General features: G+C 43.0%; 1 protein-coding gene across 4 annotated transcripts in view; it reads right to left on the reverse strand.

Annotated features, from left to right (window-relative positions):
• The window catches only part of LOC107982113, a 729835-nt gene that overhangs the window by 701776 nt on the left and 12160 nt on the right, over nucleotides 1-15899 (reverse strand). For all 4 annotated transcript variants that reach the window (XM_031933116.1, XM_031933118.1, XM_031933117.2 and 1 more), the window contains exon 3: nucleotides 10149-10292. The gene's annotated coding sequence lies outside the window, so the exon portion shown is untranslated. The remainder of the gene's footprint in view (nucleotides 1-10148; nucleotides 10293-15899) is intronic.

Below are 15899 nucleotides of genomic sequence, written 5' to 3' on the forward strand. Positions count from 1 at the left end.
TTATCTAAGAATTATAATTTTTTTTTTAATATCTATGTTAGAATATATACGCTAACACCCGACATCTAGCTGCCCCGCAACGCCCTCGCTACGTCAAACAGCCACTACCACGTGATCCGCCGCTGCGTTCGTCGGACCCCTCCCGAGAAGAGCGAAAAGACGACGCTATACGTCACTGAGAACAACGCGCGAAGCAAGTCGCACGTGAAACCGTGCGACGCCATTGTGATTCAAACACACGCTGTGTCTACGCGCTAGTGCATAAGAACGGAGGGAGAGTTGCTCTCGCTACGATCGGGTTTCACAACCGATAGCTTACATACTCAATACAGCTTCGAGACCGTTAGTGTAGATATATATATATATATATATATATATATATATATATATATATATATATATATATATATATATATATATATATATATATATAAACATGTCGTAAGAATACGCACGGTACATGCAAAAACTTTGACATGCATGATAAAGCGAAAGCTGCAAACATGCCGTGCGCAAACGCGCAGGTCACGTGACCACTCTCGATATACGCGGCAAAGTTTAAATTGACCACGTAGGCTTATGTGCCTAGCGTGAGTCCGTCTGTGTGCTGTGCTGGCCAGCAAACATCACGTGGTTGGGATTACTGACATATTCAGCAATTAATTAATCTAAAAATTAATTAAACAAGAACGACTCATGTATAAAGAGAAAGACGCAATACAAGCGAACGAATGCTTACACATCTAGTGTAAGTCTACCTGCGTGCTGCGCTGCTTGCAGACACCGCGTGGGTGAGGCTGCTGGTGTGTAAGTGAACTCTGCAATGAATTGATTAAGTAATTTCAATAAACGCAAACCATTTGCAAGCTAGTATGTGAGAAAGGGAAAAGATGGTTTAAATGCTGAATATTAATTACGAAATGTTCCAACTGATTCAAGCTGAAGCTCGAACTGGAAAGATGTACGAGAAAATATCCTGGACCACTACGAACTGTACCACGACCGACCGGACGAGGAACTTTTGCTGACACTCTACAGTGGAAACATCTGGATAGTAACCACCACGGATAAGAGGCTGATGCTAGGTAATGAAGTCATGTCTAAGTATAATGTATAATGATTATACGGATATGTATGTAAAAGTCTGTGCGGATCTGTGAGAGATTTAACATGAACCCACGTTTATTTTGCTTGGTACGTGCGCACGTACAGACACTTAGTCAGTGTCCCACGCTCAATAACAACCGGATCATCACACAGAACTGCCACCTGTTCTCGTGCTCAGTGGGTCTCGTACGGCAGGAGCCGTGCTTCGGCACACATTCTACAAAAAGAGACTAGGTTGGTCGGGAAGCTTTCTTTTAGATAGTGCCTTGACTGACTGCAAGGTAGCCCGCTGCTGGTGCACAAAGTGTCAGGAGTCTTGCAAGGGTATCCCCTCAACCACAGATTAATGTTTATGTGTATTCACAGATATGAACATCCTCACACTGGAAGAATCAGCAAAAATGTTGGGAATTCTGAAGGTAGCCAAGGACCAAGTAGGGTTAAGAGGACCTCTAAGCCACTGCAGCAAGGTAGAGGGAACAGGAGCCACTACGTCGACGCCTATGCACACGCAACAAAGGGGTTACGAAAGGCAATATGGACGACCCTATCCGCCTGCTGCAAGAAAGTACGAAAGTTCAGGTCAATCTCAGCAGCAGTCTGGTTAATGGACTGTCATCGGTCGCGAAAGAAAACGACAGGATGAATGCAAACCTGAAAACGCTGGCCAAGACGCTCAAATCAGACATGAGTACCTTGACGAAGTCCGTAGACGATCTGAGGCTCAAAGATCAGAGCACGATCAACAAGCCGAAGGTAACCAGGGATGTATGTCTTGACAAGCCATTCAAGCTGCTCCCGAGAGGACGGGGACGCGGCTTCCGCCCTGTGAATGGCAAGCAGTCTGCACTTCAGACACTAGGATTCCAAGACTACGAGCACGGACTTCAAAGGTTCTCCCACTCTCATGCTTGGAGCACGCGTCTTCAATCCATACGAATAGACCGATGACGTAAACGTAAACACAGACAATGACCTGCCCCCATACAAGGATTGGCGCAAAGAATCTGCTGTACGCCTGGAAACCACGTTTGATGACGTAAGATTTCCCGAAGACATGGACGTAAGTAAACGACTTTATGATCTCGATTTCATACGATTATATAATTTGAATCAGTCTAGGTCTGTGAATCAGTCTAACACGAGTATGAACGATACGAAACTCAAGCAAACTAACATCACGCGAACGTACAGATTAAAGTTAGATTTAGAGTACGCTCCATTTGAGGATTTCTTATTCTCCGAACTGAAGTTGCGCAAGCTATTTTATCTCCTTGAAAATCAGGCATTCGGTCTGGTAAGACAAGATGAAATTGAACATGACAGAAATGTTGCAAGGGAAATTATTCTGAACAGAATAGATGAAAAATACCACCTGTACACGATGAACATTAAGGACCTGGTAGTACTGCTGGAAAAGATCAGAGAAATGAAAAGGAACGTATTTCAAACCAATGCACACACAGCTCGGTTGTTGAATCTAAAGTTCAACAAAGACAAAGAATCTGCCTTTAATTTCTGCTTAAGGATCGAGGATCTCATTAGAAAATACGAGAGCAATGATGGAATAGATAAAATGACCAAAAAAAGAAAGAAAAGCCTGTTTTACAACGCTGTAGAGCAAGCCTACCTGGAAATTATTACGGCTGAAAACATAGCCAGACGTATTGCGGGTAGGAAGTACACGTACAATGAACTAAAAGATTTGATTTTTCAGATTGACAACTCACACCAGAGAAATACTGGAACGTCCGCTCTGTTTGCAGCTGTCATAGACGACAGAAGAAGCCGCTCAACCGAAGGACTATCCAAAAGCCGGGAAAGACCGACTAAACGATGCGAAAGGCGTGGTAGTCAGAGTCATGTCACCGCTGACTGCTCGCATGATGAGCCCAAGTGTTTCAACTGCAATAAGTTTGGCAACATCGCTAAAGTGTGCAAGGAGCCAAAGAAGGGACTCCTACGGAAGAGAGCGTCTGAAAGGAAAAGGAGCTTATCACCGAAGCGAAAGCAGCGAAGACACGAGAGCAACCGCTCACCCACACCAGCAAGCGGTAACGCAATTACCGATTCTGTATGCATGTATGTGAGTCTGGATGTATATGACAGCATGACACAAAAGTTTATCGTAGATTTGGGTGCAACTGACCATATGACAAATTCCAAACTCACTCTGACACAACTGCATGAAAAAGCAGAGTGCGTAATAGGCTGTGCGAATAAAGACAAAAGATCCAGTATAAAGTCAACGAACCGATGTCGAGTGAAATTTGAATTGTCAAATGGTAAAGTAATAAGCTTAGATAAAGTTATATACGCAAAAAATCTGAGTAAGAACTTACTGTCACTCAAACAGTTCACAGATCAGGGCCTATGTGTGTATCTGGACAGGAAAAACATAAATGTTTATGGAATTATTATAACCGAACATAAAAGTAAAGATTCTAGAATGAAAGTTTGAAGACCCATTTTGGACGATTGATTTGAAATAAAAACTGATAAAAATCAAGCGATACACACAGATGCACTGGTCTCTCATAAAAGCGACGAAAGGGCTATCAAGAAAAGGGCAACATTTAACGAAAAGGAAAGGGCAGTTCCGACTAATCAAAGCGATAGTAATACAGATAAGTCGACAAATGTGATAAACAACATGAATTTTTGGCACATTAGGTTAGGACATACGTCTCTAAATAAACTAAAAGTTTTAGGAAAGTTGTATCCAAATATTAAGAAATTTCGGGAGAATGATCACGGAGTGTGTTTAAAGATTGCGAGGTAGCAAAAATGAATAGACTGCAGTTCAAAAACGACAAGGAAATGGCACAGAAACCATTACAAATAGTCAGCGCTGATACAATGGGACCTATTCACACCGCAGCTAAAAGGCATCGCGGAACGCTACAATCAGACGATTCAGAAAATTACAAGAGCTCTGATGTATGATTCAAGATTGCCAGCGAATGCCTTGGATTTAGCGCTGAAAGTTGCTGTATCCTGTACAATCACCGATACTCGTGATTAATCTTGAATCGAAAGTTTAATCAAAACGGTGTTGGTCGAATATACCGACTCAGGCTGCTTGTTACTGAACCCAGAAGACATTAAAGTGTATGAAAGTCGAAAAGTACAGTTCATTGAAAGCAAGGTCTTTGGAGATGTCTACAAGCCCGAAGATATAAAGAATTGGACAAAAACAAATGACAATCTGAATAAAAAGACTTGGCTATACCAATTTGAAGAAGAAAGTTCAGATCAACCGGAAGAAGTGGTACTAGTGCCCAAGAAGAGAGGCAGACCACGAAAGGAGATCCAAAGACAGTAACAAAGTCAAATCCAAAGGTGATACACAGACCAGTTACGCGAAAGCAGACACAGAGTAAAGACGCTGGATCTGTAGTCGATGTACAGGGTGAAATCGAAGGTCTGAGTGCATATGGCTTATATGCATTGCTGACTGCCATCAACGGGGATCCAAAATCCTATCGAGAAGCTGTGTCATCACCAGATGCCGACAAATGGCAAGAGGCAATGAGCAAGAAAAGAGAAGCACTGCAAAAAAACCAAGTGTACGAAGTGGTCGATAGAACGTGCAAAGATGGAAAGAAGCTGATCATCAAGGGCTCAAGATGGGTCTTCAAACGTAAAGATAACGGAATCGAATACCCAGATTACAAGGCGAGAATTGTTATAAGAGGATTCAAGGATTCAAATATATACGATCTCTGCGAGACATACGCACCTGTTTCACGACTTGCATTGGTAAGAGCAGTTCTAGCCATTGCAAATAAATACGACTATATAAGGTGGCAACTGGATTTTAAAGCAGCATTTCTTCACAGCCCTATAAAAAGAGAAATATTCCTGGAAATACTAGATGGCTTCGAAGAATATGAAAATCAAAAACAGACAAAAGTCTGGAAGCTCCACAAGTCCTTATATGGTTTGAAAACGAGCCCAAAGAACTGGAATGCACATTTTTCAGAGTTCGTTTAACGTTTGAGTTTTCTAGCAAACAACAGAGATCCATGTTTGTTTGTATATACTGAAAATAACAGCTGCATAATAATGCTGTTGTACGTCGACGACATATTGCTGACAGGTAATAACGAGCCCAAGATGAGAGAAGTACAGAAAGAATGAAGTAAGTAATTCGATATGAAGTTCCTGGGTGAACCTAAAGAATTTCTAGAAATCACCATAACAAGAAATAGAAAGGACAGGACTATAAGAATGGACCAGATCAAATTTATAAATAAGATGCAGACGAATTATGGGTATGCACAAGCTAAAAGCCAACCGACTCCCATGGTAACGAATCAAGTACTTAACAAGCAAAGGAAGCAACGAGAGAATGAACTAACTGATGAAAAAGTCATAAACTAAAGAGAATACCAAGAAGTTGTGGGTTCTCTGATGTATCTCGTATCAGGTACAAGACCAGATCTGGCCTACGCCGTCAACGTTTTAAGTAGACATCAGCAGAACCTAACCGAAAACGAATGGAAAATGGTTATCAGACTATTCAAGTATATCGCCTACTCTGCGAGTTGGCAATTGACGTACAAAGGTTTAAAGAGGGAATGGAGTCCTTTTCAGACGCAAGCTTTGCAGATTGCAAGGACTCACTTACTACCAGCGGTCGTGTAGTTACGTTGTACGGAGACACGATAGCATGGAGAACGCACAAACAAACCTATGTAGCCCTGTCAACATGCCAAACCCAGTATGTGGCTATGAGTGATGCTTGCAGAAAGTCAATCAGCATGTGTCTGTCACTAAACGTAATTGCAGGCATGATGTACTTTCTTTTCACCTTGTGGTGCGATAACAAAGCAGCAGTAGCTTGCACACAGATGGATAGAAGTAATAAACTCAGGCATATGTCGGGGATATGTGAGGACTACGTTAAGCAATGTACCCAACTAGGCTATGTAAAGCTAGAAAGTCCTTTTCCTTTGTCCTCGTTAAGTTCAGTTACCGAATAAAGCCACGTTTATCTTTCTCATAAAACTAGAGTGTTTTCATTTTGCGTATCACCTTATCCCTAATATTCGCGTCCTCTTGTAGCTTATATACCGACAATCTATACAAATTTTATTTTTCAGGGTTTATAGGTGGCTCGTCGCTTTAAAGAGAAGGCAAATAATCCCATACATACGAGACCGGCGCGAATTATGAATTACACGATTCAAATATATTCTCGCGCTCGGTGAAGGAGCCCACGCGTACTTTTGAAATTCAAAGTTTACATTACCGTTTGGTGTACTTTAAATTTGTTTTACAAGTAAAATATAAATATTTTTAGCATATTTACTTGGAAAAGTAGATGAACTTACAAATCGTCAGCAAAATAACTTGTCTGTGTAAACAAAGTATAGGTTTCACGTTATTACATTATGTTTACGGCGTATAGGATTGCTTTTGCAAAACGTTGGACAAAGCTATATCGCTTTGCATACCCAGTGAACAAGCAACGAAATAACTAGGAGAGATATAAAATAAAAAAGTGCTAGCGCTAAAAACACAGGCTTTTGGCCATGAAGAAAACGACGTCATCTTGACAAAAGATTGCGGGAGGTATGGTGCCGATCATAAACCCAGCGCTTGCCCAACTTACAAAAAGAAGTGTACAAAATGCAGCAAACCAGACCATTTCGCTAAAAAGTGTCGCTCAAATCATAAACGAGAGACGTAAACTTGCAAGAAGAAAGTAAATTTAGTCGGATAAAACAGTGTTGTAGACATAGAAGATGGAAAACTTTACTTCTACGCTATACAGCATCAAGGCTATGGTAAAGAAGATAATTGGCAGGAGGACGTCCGAGTCCCTGAAGTCACATTCTCCATGAAGCTATTGCCAGAATTGTCAAGATACCTATTGGATAAAACAGACGGTTCACTGTCACAAAGTTGTACAAAAAATCTCATTAGCTATTCTAATGACCAAATGGTGGTAGTTGGAAAAAGAACGCTAAGATGCACATTGAAAAGCGTAAAGGCACAGATCGTATTTAAAGTCGTACAAGAGCACGTTTCACCTGTACCAGGCAAAAAAAGAAATTGTGGCTGTCTCTCAAACAGCTTATAGAAGTAAACACTTAAATGGATGGTTTAGAATTTTAGAAAATTTTGAATGATTTCGTTGCCAGAAAATCAAACGTATAAAGAGTAAAAAATGTACTAGTCTTCGCAGCGGGACTGCAAATGTACTTTATGGTCTTCGACGCAGATTAAAATGCGTCTTCGTTAAGTGCAAAGTAGTAATCTACAAGGAGAAATTTAATTGTGATTTTTTTGATAAATTTTTATAATTGTTTGATTTAGTGATTTTCATGCGTAAATCGCCGCCATTTTTTATTTTTCCAACTTAATTACAACTTTGACAGAGATGTGAAAAATCTCAGGTAAAGTAATCATTGATCAAATAGAATTTTTAAGATAGGCAAGTTACAATACGAATAAAGAAAATATAATAAGAATAATAGTACCCTAAGATATTCTATGACATAACAATGTTTATGGTAAGTCAATAATGTTTACCTGAAAACGTTTCGCACATATCAAAAAAGTCACGTCATCTAGTTGACGCAAAAAAATTAAAGCGACATGAAAAAGCACTACTATATTAGTTCGTCAAGGGGCTCAAAATCCTGCGGGAAAAACCAAGAAAATCCGATAGTCGCTTGCAGCGTGTGTAAATAAGTGCGACTAATATGTAAGAGGAGAGCTAAGCTGTGCGAGCACGCTAATATGCGCGGCGAAGAGTGCGTGGTAGGGGGAGAGAGCTGCAGCGGCTTTCGTCACAATCGGTCTGTCGCGCCGCCGTGACGATCGCCGCTCGCCGATTCACTTCCCAGTAAAATTTATACCTGGCGAGCCTATAGAAGTATTTACTTCAAAAATTACTGCAAAGAATTAGGCTTAATAGCAAATATTAAATACCTACGCAAAGCGCCGTATTCAGGCGAAATCGCTGAAGGCCTAGGTTGTTTAAAATATTTTAAATACGACATAGACCTTTGAGATAACCTCAAGTCTGAAATACATTTGCCAAGAATGATCGCATAAGCTTGTGACAGTGCATATGCCCTCACAACAGCTCGGCACAAGCCCAGCACATACACGCGCGCGAAGCGCGCACACACACATACAAACACGCATTGCGACGACTAACAAGGCGGCAGGAGCCGCGCCCGAAGCATAGAAGTAGAATAGGAGAGAGAGAGAGGGAGGGAAAAGGAAAGCAGCGTGACAATAGCCGACGCTGAATAATAAACAGGCAACAAGAGAGAACGAGATAGCAGAGCCGGATTCGCACGAAGCAATCCGAAGGGCCCCGAATCGATCGAAAAAGGACTATCGATCAGCAGAGAGAAGCGCGACTCGCTCTCTCGACTCCCGACTCTGGTAGCAACCACACGTGGCCAGGAGCCACGGAAGCCGGTCAGCCATCGGAGCCGCTCATCTCCAACAGCGCGGCTCTACACCAGACCGTCAGGCCGATGGCCACGATATCGTGCCCAGGCTAAGGCGACTCAGTGCCTTCAGCTCTTGCCAACGCCACGAGGAGGAGTTCAGTGGGCCGCCGACCAAACGGCGCTGACGAGGTGGAACCCAGAGCGACCAGCCCGTCCAGTAGCGGCAACGCGACGTTCATCGGCAAACCCGTGAATCTGTCCTGTGTTGGCGAATAGCCCTTCTCTCTCTCTCTCTCTCTCTCTCTCTCTCTCTCTCTCTCTCTCTCTCTCTCTTTCTCTCTCTCTCTCTCTCTCTTGGTTAATCTGGCACATGTCACACCACGTGCAGAAAAGTACGAGCGAGTATATAGCTTAGTGTAGGGCCAAGGGCAAAGCCCGATTGTAGCGCATAGTGCGCCGGCCGATCTCGATGGTCGCCTCGACGCACAACACACGTACACACGATTGCACGTAGTGCACATTGTTATTTCGAGTGAATAAACGTTCTGAGGGCAGATGAAGCCCGAAGGTTCTCTTAGTATAAATTATTAGTGTCATTATTGTGCATGCTAAAACCCTTGCTTCCATTCATAAATAAGCCGAGCACAGAAGGACTCCGCCACTCTCCGCGGTCCGTCAATACGGAGATGCTGAGCAGCCGAGGCGAGTTCCTGGTCGTCACCCGAAGACCCTCTTGTTAACGTGGTAGCATTGCGCGTCGGTCCCTAAGCTCGGTGGAACACACTTATCCGATTTCGCACTAGCAAGGCCACAACGTTACAATCTATACCTAATGAAGTTAAAGAAAGGTTGGACAAAATAGATAAGTTAGGTGTTATAGGGCGAATAACACAGCCAACACCTGCTATGAGTCTATTAGTAATTGCACGTAGATAAGGGCAAATAGGAGTCTGTATAGATCCAAAGGACTTCAACAAGAACGTACTGAGACGACATTTTTAACTGAATAATCTAAAAGAAATCGCAGCAGATATAGCAGGCTCTCAGTTCTTTACGTTGTTGAACTATAAAAAGGGCTTTTAACAAATTAAATTTAGCGACAGGACAGGCAAGTACCTTGCCTTTAGCACTTCATGGGGTAGATATGCATGCTACCGCCTATCCTTCATTACCTCCATGAGGCAGATATGTATGCTGCCGCCAATCTTCGGAATATTATTTGCTGCAGAAATTTTCTAAGAAATAATGACGTCATTACTTGGTGACATCAAAGACAATTAGGGCGTTTTCAAAAAGTTTTTCTGACCCTTTCTCTTCTACACCTCTCCCTTGATTTTCAGATTTTCTCGGTGAGCTAAATACTACTTGAATAAATAAACATTCTAGTAAATCTCTATAGAATTATTTTGCATAAAACAAATATTTGTATTACTATTTAAAATAATAAAACAAGAATAAAATTCAGGTATACATAAAAATTATGTATTATCAGAATTAGCTTTATCAAAAAATTATAGAGTACTAGAGTTACGTACTCATAAAGCCCAGAAAGAACAGTTTTTTATTTCATGTATTAAAAAAAAACCATTGATTTAATTCAATTTTCCCAATGTTAATTACCTGGTATATGTGGGTGCTGGGACGATGAAGGCGTTGTATAGTGACTTGAAGTTGCAGATGCATGGTTAATCGCGTTATTGTTCGGCAAATTATCATCGATGCCTATTATTTGACGTGTTGACTTGCACGTTGACGGAGAATTAACTGTATAAAAACAGAATGAAAAAATAATTAAACTAAGTAAGTGTATTCTCTACAAACAATAGGTCAAATAAAATGTCGAGGAGGAATGGAAAAGTTGAACATTATCGCTTTGTTGATTTTTGATATGCACTTAACTAAAATTAGATTTATACTACGATTGTCGAGTTTTTACACGTATCTAACAAATACTATGACAATAGTGATACCTATGTCACTAAAAACTTCAAGTTCTTTTTCGAATTTTTTTCTAATAGATTTATCCTCAGATTTAATGAAGGAATGGTTAGCATTTCATATTTTGAAAGTACGTAATGAAGATGTTTAAGTCCTTTGTACACTCAAAAATAAAAACATTTGAAGCAATGCTTGTCAGACGACAGGGTGGAATTGTCCGGCGTATATGGTAAAGGGTAGTACGTAGCAAGTTTATAGTAAATATAATGAAAAACACCTTTTAAAAGGTAAATTGTTGGCAAATATAAGTCTAGTCTCCTCCTTGGTAAAAAATCTCACACCAGCTGATTATGGTTGGCCAACGAACCTGCTAAAAACGTCACTTTGGCCAACATTTTACCGTTGGTAAGTATTTCTACCAGGGCAACTTCATAAATCTGTACATTTGTATAAGAATTCTATTCTAATTTCTCCTTCAAATTTTATGAAATCATTGAAAGAATTGCCAAGTGTTGGCAGCTTGCAAAGTTTCTGTATATGCTTATAAATATGCGTTAATAAATGTAGTAAAATCAGTTTTATATATGTCAAGCATCAAGCATTAAAGTTCAGCAGGTAAGATCAGATCAGCTGACTAGTGTTTATTAAAAAAAAAAGGTTACAATTTTCAAAAATATCATTTTAATGCACACTTGCTGTCCCGTCGTCTTATAGTTTATCGATGAAACATTCGAATTGTTATTATAATATATAAAACTGATTTCACTACATTTATTAACGCATATTTATAAGCATATACAGAAACTTTGCAAGCTGCAAACACTTTGCAATTCTTTCAATGATTTCATAAAATTTGAAGGAAATATTAAAAAAGAATTCTTATACGAATGTACAGATTTATGAAGATGCCCTGATAGAAATGCTTACCGACGGTAAACTATTGGCCAAAGTGACGATTTTAGCCGGTTCGTTGGCCAACCATAATCAACTGTTGGGTTATTTTTTACTAGGGAGGAGACCAAACTTATAGTTGCCAACATTTAACCACGTAAAAGGTTTTTTTTTTCAAACCGATCCCATACCCGTTTAATACGTTTAATTAAATTTCGGACGAAAGTACCTCGACAGATAAAAAAAAACCCTGATCATCTGGGGCGTGAGGGTCTTGATGATGCTGGCGGGCAGCAGCGGTAGGCTTGGATTTGTGGCCGAGTGTCACGGGTTTACTAAGCTTTAGGTTGGTCGGACTTCTGGCACTGCCAATCTATGCGGGTCGCGTCGGCTCCTTGTTGACGTCTATCACCTCCTCCTTGACCTTGAACTTGATGAGACATCCCGTCGCAAACTCGTTCTCGGGATCTCGTTGTCTAACGCACTGGTTTCGGCTTGATGGTCTTGAATGCTAAGTGTCGTTTCCTGGTAGCCGGAGCAGCTCCAGCAGTCGTAGTTGCGGCGCTCGCCAATTATGGCTCTGCTGCACTAATATGTGAGGGATGACCGAATTTGGGGAGGAGGGCGGGTTGCTGTGATCGAGGTAGCGTCGCAGCTCGGTTATGTCGAGATTAAAACCGCCGTAACAGAAGAAGAAGGAAGACCTTGTCGTTCATTGTCGACTTATTCCAAAGAAACAAGCGTATAAGATCTTGGAGAGAGCATATAGTTGCCGTTGAGGAGGCCGAAGTACAAGTCGAACAACCATAGACGTAGAGGTCGACATTGCAGGGGACGGGTCATTGTCGAGCTTGAGCGAGTTGAAGACAAATTTATAGATTTTTCGTGGATCACGGTGTCGATCTTGCTCGACTCTGTTGTAGCAGTCCTGCATGTCTTAAAGCGATTGGCCGGTGCTTAGTTTTCAGTCCACCGATATGAACCAAGAGTCCTAAGATGCTAGCTGATGTAGAACTCTCTCTCTCTCTCTCTTTCTCTCTCTCTCTCTCTCTCTCTCTCTCTCTCTCTCTCTCTCTCTCTCTCTCTCTCTCTCTCTGATGAGTACAGTTGACAGCTCTGCTGATCTATCATTTTTCTGTACTGTTTTTCTGCTGCTTCTTGTCTTTGGGCCCTCTTCTGTTGTAGATTGTTGCACGCTCCTTTTTGCAACCTTCACGTCGATACATAAATCGCCGAAGGATGCAATTTTTCTCTGTCATCTTTTCTACTGCAAACTTTCTACACGGCTCCTAACCTACAAATCGGCTTGGCTTGGCTTGGCTTGTTTCCTCACTTGCACGGCGTCTCTTTCTCTCCGCAATCAACATCGTGGTGACATCTGCTCCATCGTGGGGGAACTTTCAAGGCGACTTCACACTGATCGAGTAAGTTATCGACGAAAAATGAGTACAAACGGCGAGAAGAGTGTGGAAGTGCCTTTTCAGTCATGCAGCGGCTGTAAATAACCTATACAGCACAAGGACCCCAAGAAGTGTGAATTTTGTGGTCTGCACTACCACGACAGGTGCCAAAACACCGTTAACATCAAAACGATCGTGGTGAACGACAGGCAGATTATAGCCTGTCCCTCATGTGCAGACAACAGCAACGCCAAGGGTGCCAAACTAAGGACTAAGTCCACCGCCGCCACAACATCAGTAACGGGAGTAACTGCAACAACAGCAGCAGGCAGGAATACTCCCAAACAACAGCAGTCGGTGAATAAGAAGACGAAGTCAGTACCACCATCAGCCAACATGTCGAGAAATCCCTCACCAGCCCGCTCGGCCGGAGTAACAATACCTACGCCGTCCGTTGAGGCTGCTCTGAGAGACATTCGCGGAGCACTGAATGACATACACAATGCTCAAATGGAGACCCTCAAGACCCAGAACATCGTGTCGAAGAGGATTTCCAAAATTGAGCAGCGTCTGGGCCCGCTAGAGAAACTACTCAAGGCCCTCGATGAGCTGCCTGCACTCAAAACTCGCATACACAATGCTGAGTCCACCATCCCTGAGCTGCAGGCACAAATCCAAGATCTGTCATCGAGGAGCCCGATGATGCAGCAGGACAACGGCAGCACTGTGCCCAACACTGCGGAGATTTGCAGCCTACGCAGTGAATTGGCCGAGGTCAAGAGGCGCCAGGAGCAGACCTCGAACTATGTGGTCGTTGTCACGGGTTTGCATTATACCCGTGAAACCTCGTTGCATCTCCCTCGCCTTCTCAGTTGTAATCGCGCTTGACCCCACGGTCCTTAGAAGAGACGTAGCATCCGTCAGGACCATGGGGAGGCTTGATGCTACAAACAGCTCCGCCAAGGGTGACGGCAGACTGCCACCACTAGCCGTTACCCTGTCATCAAGTGCGCTTGCACGCTCGATCGCCATCGCCAAGGCCCGGAAACGCAAGCTACACACCAGAGAATTGGACGCTACCTTACTGGAGGAGGCTAAAGCTCTGAGTCCTGACCATCAAGGGCTAATAAACATCAACGAGCTGCTCCCCTCAGACGTCCATAAGCTACATACAAGGGCTAGGCTGGAGGCCAAGAAGAGGCAGGGCTGCCGAACGTTCGTCAGGACTCTATATGAGCTGTAACGATGACAGCGAGCGTGCTACGGTCATCAACACCGACGCCGAGCTGGACACTTTTTTAACCCGGTTTCCGCCCGCTGCCAACATCGTCCAACACTGAGGCTACAAGACACACATATAATTCCACCACACCCACCATCAAGCTTATCTGCCACGTCTTCGTCTGGTTCTAAGGTATCTCTGTCCGAAGGTCTACGAGTCTGTCATTTTAATGCGAACTCGCTTACGGGTCACATTGAGATGATCAGGCTTTTCTTATCCACTCGCTCTCCATTCCACGTAATAGCTGTTACTGAGACCTGGTTAAGTGACAAGGTAACGTCCATCCCTTCACTGGACGACTACCTACTGTACAGACGAGACAGAAACAGAAACGGAGGAGGTGTGGCCCTCTACAATCACAAATCTCTGACAGTTAGCGTTATTTCATCATCTGACGGTGAATGGTCTGGTAAGCCAGGCAAGCCTGAATATCTCTTCTGTGAGGTATCGGCAAAGGGAGTCTCTCCTATCTTCGTAGGGGTTGTGTATCATACACCTCATGCTCAATTCTTCCAAAGCTCTAACTTCATAGACCAACTAACAACCCACATGCACAACTATTCCACGAAGGTCATAATGGGAGACTTCAACTCTTACCAACTTTCTTCATCTGAAGATGCCAAGCTCATCAAGGCCTTCATTGATGAAAACTTCCTTTCATCTGTTCCCTATGGTGCCACGCACCACAAACAGGGTTCTGATACCTGGCTTGACCTGGGTCTTATCGACAAGCAGGATCGCCTGCTGTCATATTGAAAGACAAACTCACCGTCCATCAACGGACATGACCTTATCACGGCCACTCTCGACGTACAGATTCCACGATACGTACTTAACACATACTCTTACAGAAACTTTAAAGGAATCAGCGCCGAGAAGCTAAGGGACTTTCTTAGCGGATGTAACCGGTCATGCCTCACTGCTTCATCAATCGACGAATGCATATCTACACTTAACGCTAACCTCACTAACGCCATCAATCATCTCGCCCCATTACGGACTGCTACACCAAGAAGACAGCGTCACCCGTGGTTCACCACGGCTCTTCGTAACCTTGTATCTGAGAGAGATAGACTTTATAGGCATTTCAGAGACTCCAGGCTCGATTCGGATTTCCGCATATATAGACTAGCTAGAGACACTGCTCACAAACAAGTCGAGGAAGCCAGGCTGAATTATTACTATTCACGCCTGTCAACATTGACTGATGTTGCCGAGATCTGGAGAGAGCTGGAGAAACTTGGAATTTCTGCCACCAAGGCCCCTTCACCATCTCGCTTTAGCACATATGAACTCAACAAGCATTTCAGCTCGATCTCCAATGATCGGTTAGCTCCTGCTGTTGAGAATTATCTTCTCACCCTGGAAAGTCTTGACCTCCCGGAACATTTCAAGTTCAGCACCATAACGGAATCAGATGTGTTGGCTGCAGTATCGCACTTCGACACTCAGGCCAGGGGAAGCGACGGAATCCCTCAGGTTGTCATCTCAAAAGCATAAAAGCATTGCCAGTTCTCGCTCCCCTACTAAGTCATATTTTCAACCTGTCCCTGAGCGAACCCCGTTTCCCATATGCCTGGAAGTTGTCGCTTGTGCGTGCACTCAACAAAGTCAGTTCACCAACAGCCCTGACTGACTACCGTCCGATTTCACTTTTCTGCTTTCTCTCCAAGGCCCTGGAGTGGCTGGTGCATAGGCAAGTCTCACAATACCTAGAATCAAGACTCTTACTAGACAACTTTCAAACAGGCTTCCGCACTGGTCACAGCACTCAGTCTGGCCTAATTAAGCTAACTTATGATGTCAGGGTCGGGATAAACAAAAAGAAAGTGACACTTCTCCTCCTCTTTGACTTTAGCA

Source organism: Nasonia vitripennis (assembly GCF_009193385.2).
Source record: "Nasonia vitripennis strain AsymCx chromosome 5 unlocalized genomic scaffold, Nvit_psr_1.1 chr5_random0007, whole genome shotgun sequence".
Lineage (NCBI taxonomy): Eukaryota > Metazoa > Arthropoda > Insecta > Hymenoptera > Pteromalidae > Nasonia > Nasonia vitripennis.